The sequence below is a fragment of the Mandrillus leucophaeus genome, unplaced genomic scaffold, assembly GCF_000951045.1.
Source record: "Mandrillus leucophaeus isolate KB7577 unplaced genomic scaffold, Mleu.le_1.0 Scaffold31, whole genome shotgun sequence".
NCBI classification, from domain to species: Eukaryota; Metazoa; Chordata; class Mammalia; order Primates; family Cercopithecidae; genus Mandrillus; species Mandrillus leucophaeus.
The window spans coordinates 4,589,714-4,602,760 of record NW_012103254.1 but is presented as its reverse complement, the minus strand read 5'-3'; positions in this window follow the sequence as shown (position 1 = coordinate 4,602,760).

Below are 13,047 nucleotides of genomic sequence, written 5' to 3'. Positions count from 1 at the left end.
AGAGCAACTCCAAGACGCATAATTGTCAGATTCACCAAAGTTGAAGTAACAGAAAAACTGTTAGGGGCAGCCAGAGAGAAAGGTCGGGTTACTCACAAAGGGAAGACTATTAGACTAACAGCAGATCTCTCAGCAGACACTCTACAAGCCAGAAGAGAGTGGGGGCCAATATTCAACATTCTTAAAGAAAATAATTTTAAACCCAGAATTTCATATCCAGCCAAACTAAGTTTCATAAGTGAAGAAGAAATAAAATCCTTTACAGACAAGCAAATGCTTAGGGATTTTGTCACCACCAGTCCTGACCTACAAGAGACCCTGAAGGAAGCACTAAACATGGAAAGGAACAATAGGTACCAGCCATTGCAAAAACATGCCAAAATGTAAAGTCCATTGATGCTAGGAAGAAACTCCATCAACTAACGAGCAAAATAACCAGCTAATATCTTAATGACAGGATCAAGTTCACACATAACAATATTTACCTTAAATGTAAATGGACTAAATGGTCCAATTAAAAGACACAGACTGACAAATTGGATAAAGAGTCAAGACCTATCAGTTTGCTGTATTCAGGAGACCCATCTCACATGCGGAGACACACATAGGCTGAAAATAAAGGGATGGAAGAAGATCTACCAAACAAAAGGAAAACAACAACAACAAAAAAGCAGGGTTTTTTTTCCAAGGTGCTTAAAAAGTGAGGAGCTGACTGGATTTGCTTCTTTCACACATCACACATCAGGTTTTGATAATAAGCTGTCAAACCCTTAATATAAAACTCCATGTATTTAGTTTTCAATTGTATTTTTTAAACCCAAATAAATAAATCCACCCAGTTGATCCAGCTGTCATTTTCTAGCCTGCTTTTCATGTCCTTCTGTTTGTTTTTATTTCTAAGGTATAGACTATTTTTCTCCTTATGCAGTTTCTCTATGCAGGTTTTCTTAGTCCTTCTGGGCTGCTTTAATAGGGTAGCATAGAGTGGATGGCTTATAAGCAACAGAAATTTATTTCTCGCAGTTCTGGACCTGGGAAATCCTGAATCAATGCAATGTCATATTCTGTGTCTCATAAGCACAGTCTTTTCACTGTATGTTCATATGGCAGAAGGGAACAGGAAACTCTCCAAATTATTTTTTATAAAGGCACAAATCTCATTCATAAGGGCTCTATCCTTATGTTTTAATCATCAAAAATGGTACCACTTCCTCATACCATAAGAGGGTCGGGGGTTAAGATTTCAGCATATGAATTCAGGGTGCACAAACGTTTAGTTTGTAGATTTCTGAGCTTCCCAAGAGCAAGTTTAGCCAAGGCCACCAAGGTTGAGAAATTCACTATATGCTACATCTATCAACATCCCTTCCAGTGACATAAAATTAGATTTGCCTCTTTGATTATTTTAATGACAACCATTGATGTTGTTAACATTTCAGCCACTTAGGAGGAGGGATTCTATTAGTGTGTGGAGAAGAATAGGGCAATTTCCCCTCTCAAGGTAGATGTGCCTAACTCTTGCGTCTATCTACTGGTACAGATTAGCTGGTATATGTGCCTGGAAATTCCTTACCATAAATGTTTACAATTTTTTCAGGTTTTGTTAAAAACTCAAATAATCCATTCCATTCAGTAGATTTAAAAGTTAGTGATGCATCTTCTGAACATTAACTCTAAGGATCTATGCCAATATGATTAACCAGGTTTCTGGCAGTATTATTTTATAACATTATTCAGCTATTTTAAAAGATACTATATTTTACTTCCACATATATATATATATATGTGTGCGTGTGTGTATATATATATTTCTACAATTAATATATTATGTTTATTGAGTTACTTTGCAAGTAAATTGATACCTCTCTACAATCATGAAAAATTTAGAAAGCTTTCCAGTGAGAAGAAAATTGGACTTACAAAAAGATTTTTCTCCCATGTTACCCAATTCATGTGTTAGAGTTATAGGCTGGTTCAGAACCATTAATAATACCCAACAACTGAAAATCTTGGTAGTTTTCCTTAAGCCTTATACTGCCTAACCATCCACTTAGACACTTCCACTGGGTCTGTTTTTTCAAATTTCACAGATAAGATTTTCACACATGAAGTTAGCTCATCATTTGCCTCATATCCAGGATGGGTAGAGACTAATTCCGTCATCAGATACTCATGATATTTTTTCACCCCAGCTCTTTTTTTTCTAAAAAAGTGCCTTAGCCATTATGATTTATGAGTCTGAGAAGTGTTCTTGTTCACAATGCCAACTTTAGCTAACACAAAAATTAAATTGTCAAATCTGACACAAATCATAGATCTTATCTAGTATTATATTTTACTATGAAGCTGAAGAATACACTCATGCAAGAAGCATAAGCAAAGGTGGGAGAGGTCTAGCACATTCTGTGTGGCTTCTATGGTACCTCATTCTCATATCAGACGCATTCCCTCTGGCCTATTTTCTGGAGGAGTTCACTAAGTGCCATTTGTAGGTCACCACACTCAACAAGGAGGGTTCAGGCTATGAAGCTTCCTTTGCTGATACCCAGATGATTTCAGGGATTGTGTGACATTTTTCAGGGAGGTATGCCTAATAAATCCATGGATTTTGATTTGTTTATTATACACAATCCTAAACCATGGTCATTCTGCTATGACAAATCCATAGATAATACTCTCCTCCTAGCAAATATCAGTAGTTTATTTACCAGAAGTTCAAGATAGTAGTATATTTACAAGGATATAAGATCAAGTCACCATTTTTCCCCCATGGCAACTTTCCCCAACAACTTTTCCTTATAATTTGGAGATAAATGGAGTACAGACCAGCTGCTTAACTTCTTTCCCCTGCAACTCAGAATGGGTTTAGTGTATTCTGTAAATGTAAAATCTAGAAATTAACAGGAAACATTAGAAAATTGACAGAAATTAAATTTAAACTGATATGCCTAAATCCAAATAATATGTTTTCTATAGACAAGATAATTTATGTTCAAATATAAATACAATAAAATTGCTTCCCAAAATTATTTTTCCACAAAGAAATCACAGTTTTTTGCTAGTACTTATATACCTTTGTTTTCTATTTAAAGTCATATAATTTTATTTTATTTTTTTACATTTAGTTCATTTGAGTTTATATGGTGTATGTGGCTGGCAAAAATTCAGTTTCATTTTTAAATGGCTCCCTATGTACCTGTTATCTTTTATAAAATAGTCTTAACACTATTGATTTGAAATAATACGTATTTCTAGTCTATTCCATTGATTTTAATACTTGCTCATAAAAAATTCAAAACCTTTCTTTTGAGATAGGGTCTTGTCATGTTGCCAAGGCTGAAGTGCAGTGGCTATTCACAGGTGCAATCATATTGCACTATACCTCAAACTCCTGACCCCAGGAAATCCTCCCACCTCAGCCTCATGAGTAGCTACTCATGAGTAAGCACTACAGGTGCACACCACGACACCTGACTTCCAAATACTTTTTTTTATGGTGTATATTATAGTCTACTTGGATTGCTATAACAAAGGCTGGATGACATCAACAATAACAAAAATTTTCTTTTCTGCATTCTGTAAGCTGGAAAGTCCAGTATCAAGGTTCTGGTCAATTTAGTTACTGATGAGGCCTTTCTCCCTGGTTGCAGATGTCATCTTCTCACTATGGCCTCATATCATCTTTCCTGAGTGTATGTGTACATACATACACAAATACACACACACAGAATGCTTTGGTAACTATTCTTATGAGGACAAAAATTCCATCTAATCAGGCCCCTATCTTTATCAACTCATTTAACCTTAATGACTTCCATAAATGTCCAATCTCCAAATATATTCACACTGAAGTTTAAGGCCGTAACATATTAATTTTTGGGAAACACAAATATTTTGCTTATAACATGAGATTTGTATTATATATGTATATTTTATTATCTAGTAGAGATACTACCAACTGCTTATTATAACACATTTGATGTGGTTTGTCCTTGTGTCCTCACCCAAATTTCATGTGGAATTTTAATCCTCATATGTTGAGGGAGGAACCTGTGGGAGGTGATTGGATCATGGGAGCGGTCTTCCCCCCATGCTGTTCTTGTAATAGTGAGCTAGTTCTCATGGGATCTGATGGTTTAAAAGTGTGTAGCAATTCCTCCTCCTTTTTCCCTCTCCTGCCTCCATGTGGAGATGTACTTGCTTTCCCTTCACCTTCTGCCGTGATTGTAAGTTTCCTGAGGCCTCCCTTGCCATGCCTTCTGTATAGACTGAGGAAATGTGAGTCAATTAAACTTCTTTTCTTCATGAATTACCAGGACTCAAGTAGTTATTTATAGCAACATGAGAATGGACTCATACAACATTATTTTAGTTATTCTTGCTGTGTTCATATATTTTCTCATATGAATATTATAACCAGTTTCTCTCATCCATACAAGATATAGGTTTATAATCAATTAAGTGTAAATAATGTAACCAATAAGGCATTTTATATGTATGTATATAGAGTTGATTGTTGAATAACACATGTTTGAACTGTGAAGGTATACTTTCATGGGGATTTTCTCCTGCCTCTGCTACTACTGATACAGCTAGGCCGACCCCTTCCCTTCTCCAGCCTACTCAACATGAAGATGATGAGAATGAAGACCTTTATCATGATCTACTTTCACTTAATGAATAGTAAATATATTTTCTCTTCTTTATGATTTTCTTAATGACGTCTTATTTTCTCTGTCATAGTTTATTGTGAGAATGCAGTATATAACACATATAACATAAAAAAATACATGTTAATCTACTCACCATAAGTTATCAGTAAGGCTTCCAATCAACATTAAGCTATTAGGAGTTAAATTTGGTTTGAGCCAAAAATTCAACTCAGATTGTTAACCAGCGATTGCGGGGGGTGGGTCACACTCCTAACCCCCATATCGTTCAAGGCATTAGGAGCACTTTGTATGTACATTTATATGTGGCTGTTTTTCTATCTCAGATTTTTAACCATGAATCGCAGCGGATGAGTAAATGCTCCCAATCCCCAGGTTGTTCAAGTGAGTTAGGAGCACTTTGTATTTACATTTATATGTGGCTGCTTTTCTATAATACAAATACAACTTCTACTATAGTTTGAATATGTCCCCCAAAATCATGTGCTGTAAACCTAATCCCCAATGCAACAATGTTGCAAGTTGAAGCCTAATGAGAAGTGATTAGGGTGTGAAGGGTTTATCATGGGAGTGGGTTCCTTAAAAAGAATAAGTTTGGCCACTTTTGTCTTTCTCTTTTACCCTATTTCCCCTTTTGCCATGGGACGTCAAAGCATGAAGACCCTCACCAGATATGAGCAATTTGATATTGAATTTTCCTTAGAACTGTGAGAAGCAATTATTTTATACATTGCCCAGTCTATGACATTCTGTTTAGAACTGTGAGAAGCAATTATTTTATACATTGCCCAGTCTATGACATTCTGTTATAACAGCACTAAATGAGCTCAGACGCTTCTGGTCCAGGAGAAGTGGACATTCAACTTGTATTGAATCATTTTTTAAAAGGTTACAGTAGGAACTGCAAAGTAAAATTAAGAAAACACAGTTTATGGTCAAAACACAAAATAAAAGAGATATTAATAACAATAATAAGGACTTCCCATTCTCAGGCATTTTAAGTCAAAGGCAAAATAAAAATAAAAAGTTACGTTAAAATAATGTAAATGAAATAATACATCTTAGAAAGTATGACATACAATAAAGATAGACAGTACTGTTTAACATTTCTTTAAACAAAATTTTAAAATAAGAAATAATCACTTAAAATACTTGAAACTTCAACAAAGTAAAGCAAAAGAAAGCAGAAATTAAAAATAGTATAAAATTCAAAAAATAATAAGTTAAAACACCCATAAAATTGAACTGCTTAAGGAATAAAAATTCTAAATATGTTTTTCAATACGCAAAATTGACACACCACTCACTAATCTAATGATGAAATAAGAAGAATTGTAAGGAGCTACAAAGGAGAAATAATCACTGGAATAAAAATAACTTAAAATAGATACAGAAGGGATTTATTTCTAAATTTATATAAATAATTTTAAAAATATTTTAAAGATATAGTTTCTTAGAAAATATTGTTTCTACAAATTACCCCAAATTAACACTTTTAATCAAGCAATTTCCAAGAAAAGAATAGAGAAAATATTTTAAAAACCAGCCCGCAAAAATACAACTGGTCCCAGGAATTGTACCAAATATTCAAAATCCCTAATGTTGTGCTCTAAGTTAGTTAAAAAATATATAAAATACTATACCTATTTTGTTCTGAGATATTTGGGGAAACGATTCTTCAACAAAAGAAAGCAAACAAAACATAAATCTTTATATAATCAAAGAAAAGCAAAAATTCCTTCTAGAGTATTTGGAATCATAATCTTATCATGAGAAAAAAATGGTGTTTGGATTCTCACTCACTATTTGGGAGTACTAACTAATAATTATAGGATTTGAATGCTAGTAAAGAATTTCAAGGAATATAATACAAAATAAATGTGAATTATTTTTGGTAGTTTGGAGCCTTAATTCTAATTTTTAAGTTATTGAATCATATAAAGACAAACACAGAGACACACACAGAGGCACATACAGTAACAGTTCACACCCATACACAACACAAATACACAATTCACAATTCAAGAAGAAACAACTCACATGTCTTAGAGCGAACAATATCAAACAATGTTAAATACAATTTTGAGAGTTTTAGTAAATAGTATTATCTGTTAAAGAATATAAATTATAAAATCAATGTTTTGTTTCTCTGAAACCTAAATACATGAACACAAGACAAGATAATATACAAGATAGATTTGTATATAAGACAAATAATAAGTTTAAAAAATATGGAAAGTAAAATTTGAATTGATTTATATAGCAACTTGTACACAAATAAAAATTAAATTACCCAGCTTAAATGAATATCTGAAGAAATTATATGGAATTAAGCTGGAGTACAAAATATAGCAAATATTTTAAAAAGTTAACAGTTACATAGATTAAAATTAAAGGTTATGAGATACATTTAATCTTGAATTACAGTCAGAAGGAATAGAGATGTGGGGAGGTAGTGCTCAAATAATGTCTTAAAATTTTCCAAAAATATTAAAGTAAGGTGCCCTTAATTCCAGAATCACAATAAATTATAGACAAGGAAGTATAAGAAACACACACTTAAATACAGAGAAATAAAAGTCAAAACCTTGTGTAAAACAGAATACCTTATAAACAGTTAATGAGAAAGATCACATCAAACAGAATGCCAATTGCACTGCTGATAGATTCCTCACCTCAGCAATGAAGCAGCTTATACTTACAGTCTCAAAACAAATGAATTGTACATTGAGTTGAATTTTCTGTAAAATTTTTGTAGTTACCAAATAAAGATATATTCAAAAAGCAAAACTTTAAAGTTTGACACATCAACACTCACTAAAGGAAACTTCTAAATTATGTCAATGTATTTTCAGTGGCTCTTGACATAACTTTAGCCCATCTCCGATTTCAGTTGGAGTCCTGTTGAAGAATTCCCTGGGTAGTCATGCCCTTGACAGTTGCAACCCTCGGCACTAGACTTAACTGTTCTCTGCTTTCTTCTTTCAGGCATTCTCTGTGGAATTTTCTGCATGTACAGGCAAACATAGCCAGAAATGAGTATCTTCAGAGCCCTACCTCAGTCAAGAGAAATGGAAGCTTATAGATAAACAACTAGACAGTTCTGGGAGGACTTCTGCAATCTCAGGAGCAATTTTGACACTTTCCTAACTCTTTTGGCTCCTTCAGTCTTATTTTAGGAGATATTGTCCCAATTGTACACTTCTCCTTTCTCAAGCTCTAATTGTGGAGGCCTCAACATTAAAATGGTTTGAGTTGTTAATCTGTAATAATACACATATCTAAACTGGAAAACTGTAATATGCCCAGAATTACCATTTGGGGTAGGATTTACTTCTTGAACCTAATTCTTTTTGTTTTGAAGCAGCTATGTTGAGAGAAAATGGAATTCCTACCGATTCCTTCGGGTACAAGAGTTCAAACTCCCCATGAAAGTTTTGGATGTACTTAACTACAACCTTTGTGAGGACACCAATCAGGAGAACAATTTCACCTGAGTCCAGGGTAATTCAATGACCTCTCTCAAAGAAGACTTAAAGAGTAGCTAAGGTGTTGCTATATAGAGAACATTTATTTCTTAATGCAGCTTCTTGGAAACAAATAAGCCTCACTGTGGTTGCCACTAGAAAACTCAGCAAGAACTCTGTTAGATGCAGTGTTTTCAGTTGGAACCATTTACAAGTTGTTTGAAATATTTCCAGTTTTTTCTTCTGAGAATGGGCTACTAAAAAAAATGATCACCCAATCTAGAGAATATTCATCTCACAAACAAAATGTTGACTGCATGTGTGTGACAGTTAATTTTGTGTATCCACTTGACTGAGCCATTGGGTGTTCAGATATGGGGTCAAATATTATTCTCGGTATTTGGAGGAGCAGAGTAACATTTTAAATCAGTAAACTGAATAAAACAGATTGCAATTTATAATGTGGGTGGTCCTCATCCAATTAGTTGAAGACCTAAATAGATTTTTTTTTAAAAAAAATTGACTGTCCTGTGAATAAGAGGGCACTCCCCATGCCTGACGGCTTGAGGTGAGACATCTGTCTTTCCCTGACTTCAGAATAGAACTGAAATATTTGTTCTTGGACCTCAAACCTTCCAACTGCATTATTGTCTCTGCAGCTTGCCAACTGCAGAGCTTATGTCTCCTCAGCCTCCAAAATTGCAATAATTGCATATCCATTTCTTAAGTCCATGTGTGTGTATGTTTGTGTGTGTCTGTGTGTGTGTATGTGTGTATACGGCTGGTTCTGTTTCTCTGGAGAACCCTAAGTAATACTGATTTTGGTACCAAGAAGTGGGGGTACTTTTGTAACAGATATCTAAACATGTGGAAGAAACTTTGAAACTGAGTGATGGGTAGAGGCTGGAAGAGTTTTAGGGTGATGCTAGAAATATGGATATAAAGGACAACTTTTGTGAAACCTCAGAAGGTAATGAGGATCATGTTATTCAAAACAACAAGAAAGGTGATCCTTGTTGTAAAGTGGCAAAGATCTTGAATGAACTATGTTCTACTGTTTTGTGATAGGTAAAACTTGTGGCCAAATGATTAAATTGGACATTTAGCTAAATAAATTTCTAAGCAAAGTGTTAAAAGAGAATCTTATTCCTCCTAACTACTTAGAGTAAAACGAAAAAGGGGAAAGATACACTGAAAATAAAATTGTGAAGCAGAAAGTAACCAAAACCTGGAATTTTGGAAGAATTTCAGCCTATGCATATTGGAGAAAATGAGAAAGTGTGTTTTGAATTTGAAGGGAACATTGTGGGTGTGGCTGAACAACCATTTGATAAAGACATCCTGGGTGCAACTCAAGGACCAAAACATTTATCTCAGCAGAAGCCGGGAATAGAGCCGAGACTCTATTCTACTACTGAAAGCACTGCCAGTTGAAACTAAAGGGGACAGACAAAGTGAGACACAACAAAGGGAGGCCATTGACTTTCCTAGATTCTGTAAGACCAGATCTTGAGGCTAGTTATTTGGATTCTAATGTGTGCTATTCCTAAATAAAATAAGATAATAACCTTGAAGTGATTGAGAGGTCATCAGGACTGCCACTCCCACCACAATCCCAGGGGCAAGGCTATTTTCTCCCTGGTTTCAGAGGGCAAGACCTTTGCAGAGAGTCAAAATATGGGATCCCCTCTCGGTACCATAGGGGTGATGCTGCCACACCAGTGAGCCTGAAGGGTAGAGTATTCAACCAAAGAGAATTATTATTAAGCCTTAATGTATAATGAAATTTGCTTTACTATGTTTTAGACTTACTTAGACTCCATCAGCCTTTTCTTTCTTCCAAGTTTTCCCTTTTGGAATGAAAATATTTGTTTTATGTCTTTCCACCATTGTATTTTGGAAGCACTGCAACTTGTCTGGTTTCACAACTGGAGATGAATTTTTCCTCAGAATGAATTACACCCAGACTTTTACCCTTATGATATTTACATGATACATAGACGAGAAATTGAACTTCAGATTTTAGACTTGATTCTGAAACAAAGTAAGATTTTAGGGTTGTTTGGGATGGTATTATATGAATGTATTTTGCATGTCAGAAGAACATGAATTTTGTCAGGGCCAGGGGCACAATGCTATGGACTGAATTTTGTCTGTTTTAAATTCACATGTTCAAGCCCTAACCCCCATGTGAATACACCAAAGATAGGAGCTCTAAAGAGGTGATTAAGATTAAATTACATTTTAAGGGTGTAGTTCTGATCTGACAGAACATTTGCCTTTATAAGAAGAGAATGATACACCAGAACTCTCTCTTTTCAAGTGCATTTGCTGGAGAAAGTACATGTGAGGAAATAGCAAAACATGGCTTTCTGCAAGCCAGGAAGAGAGCCCTCACCAGGAACAAACATCTTGATCTTAGACTTCCCAGCCTCTAGAACTGCGAGAAAAAAATAATCAGTTGTTTAAGTCACACAGTCTATAGTATTTTGTTATGGCAGCTCAAGTAAACAAAGCTGATGGGTTTTATAGCCACATGAATCCCCACCTCTAGTACCCAGGAAACCTCTGCCTAGGTGAATTATGAATCAGGAGTAGAAGAGTCACTCAAAAATACCAGTTAAATATGTGAGGGGCCTTGAATACTGCTGGAAATTGCTGGTTAACATTAATATGAACTGTCACTGTCAGTTTCAGCAGGTGTCTGGAACTCTTGCCATTAGGAGAATTTGACAGTTGATGGGAAAACTGCTGGTAGTCCTAGTCATCAAGGGTCTGCATTGGGAAATATTTGTCAAATGTACCTACATCTGTCAGGAAAGACTGCTGTCAAGAACAGCCTTTAGAGCAAAGTAGATTCTGTATCTTCAATTCTAGAGAAAAAGTGATCGAATAGTGAAGGTATTAAAAAGCTGAGGACTGGAGAATGTTTAACTTGTAAAAGTTAACATGTTGGTGATGTGGTAAGTCCATTGAAATGTCTGAAGCAATCCATCACAGAGAAGGTGTTAACTCTGTTCTACAGTTTCTCAAGGAATAAGATTAGAATATATGGGCAGAAACTTCAGGAAGACAAATAATTGCTCAGTACAATAACTTTTTAATTTTTTTAACTTGCAGGGCTGTCCAAAATTGAATGACATTTTGAAATAATTTTAGACTTACAGAAAAGTTGACAACAAGTACAGAACTCTGTACATTTTTTTAACCCAGATTTCCCAATGTTACCATTTTACAAAATCAGAGTACAATGATAAAAACCAATAACTAAATAAATGAATAAATAAATAAAATTAACATGGGTAGAATATTATCTACTAAACTACTGACTTTATTTTAATTTCACCTGCTTTCTCCACTAAATTCTTTTTTCTGCTGCAGGGTCTAATTTAGAACACAATGCATTGCCTTTTTGTTCTATGAGCAAATGCCTTTCAATATCTATTAAAGCCTTATTATGTCATTACTCAAGACACAAATTAATACTTTATTGGTGTTAGGTATATCTGTCATTATAATAATTACACATTAGTTAGTTACAACTATTTTGTAATAAGGCAAGTTAAAATTCATTTGGATAGATCACTTTAGAGTTTTGAGGGAATGGCATATTCAAATTGCAATAAAAGATATTGGCAAGAACCTACTTATGCACAGTTCTCGAAGACGCTGTATTTCGGATGAGACCACGGTGATTGAAGTATTAATAATAAAGAAGTACCTGCGCACAAAACCTTTCATGAGTCGAAATACATACCACTAGAAATTGGACTTTAAGTCTTAATTTTATGCATCTTGAAGAATATAAAAGTGTTTTATACTTCTGTTTAACAACTAGTCAGACTGTTAACTACACCTACGCAGGCAATTATGGGTGGTACAGATAGGTGCGGAAGTTTATTAAATAACCTGCTGGAATATATTTTTTAAAATCTTTATTCTTTAATGATTATTATCAAACGTTTCTGCCCAAGAACTTGAATTGTTCATTTGCCACCAATCCTATAGATTTAAATATCATTGCCTTTTAATTTGTGTCCTTGTTGGGTAGATGGAAGTACATAGATATTTTTCAACATTCAGTTGCTTTTTTGCTTTGGCCAAAATTAAATCAGGTTTCTAAAAAGTGTGTTAGAATTACATGATTATTAAACAGCATGGAAGACACTTAAAAATGCAGAATTTGTGCACTATGCCTTGAAATTCTTAATGTCCATTTGAATTGAAAATGTTAGATTTTGAGTTGCTTGTCTTGTTTATGTCACTTTAATTTTTCCTGAAATTGGAATGATTTGTGTTTTCATGATCATAGAACAAACAAGTCCTGCAGAATAAAAAAAGTGAACTCTATAATTCAGAATCATTATTTTCTTATTTTCCCCTCACATGTTTTACATACGTTTGATCGTTGCAGAGAATTTAGGGAAGTTTCTACTCTTCCTAAAGTCTCCTCTTGTCTTTTTTGTTTACACATTCTGGGCCATGATATGTCTATTGCCATTTCAGTGGTGGCAATGCTATCAACTAAAACGAGCACCTAAAGATGAAACTGAGAGTCACGGAGTGACATGGTCACTGGACTCAGCCACTCATGTCCATGTAGAGTGCTGTTTTCTAGTCATTCTACTTTGATAATTCTGTGTTCTGTCCAAATGATTTTTATTCTAGTAGTTATTTGGCTAATAACACATTGACATTGGGGTAGACTTAGTTAAAAGGTGATCTTGAAAAAAATACTGAGAAGAGTATAGTTTTATCTTATTTAAATATTCATAACTTTTAAAATACATTCTGGCTGGGCATGGTGGCTCATGCCTGTAATCCCAGCACTTTGGGAGGCCGAGGCAGGCAGATCACCTGAGGCAGGGAGTTCAAGACCAGCCTGACCAACATGGAGAAACCCGTCTCTA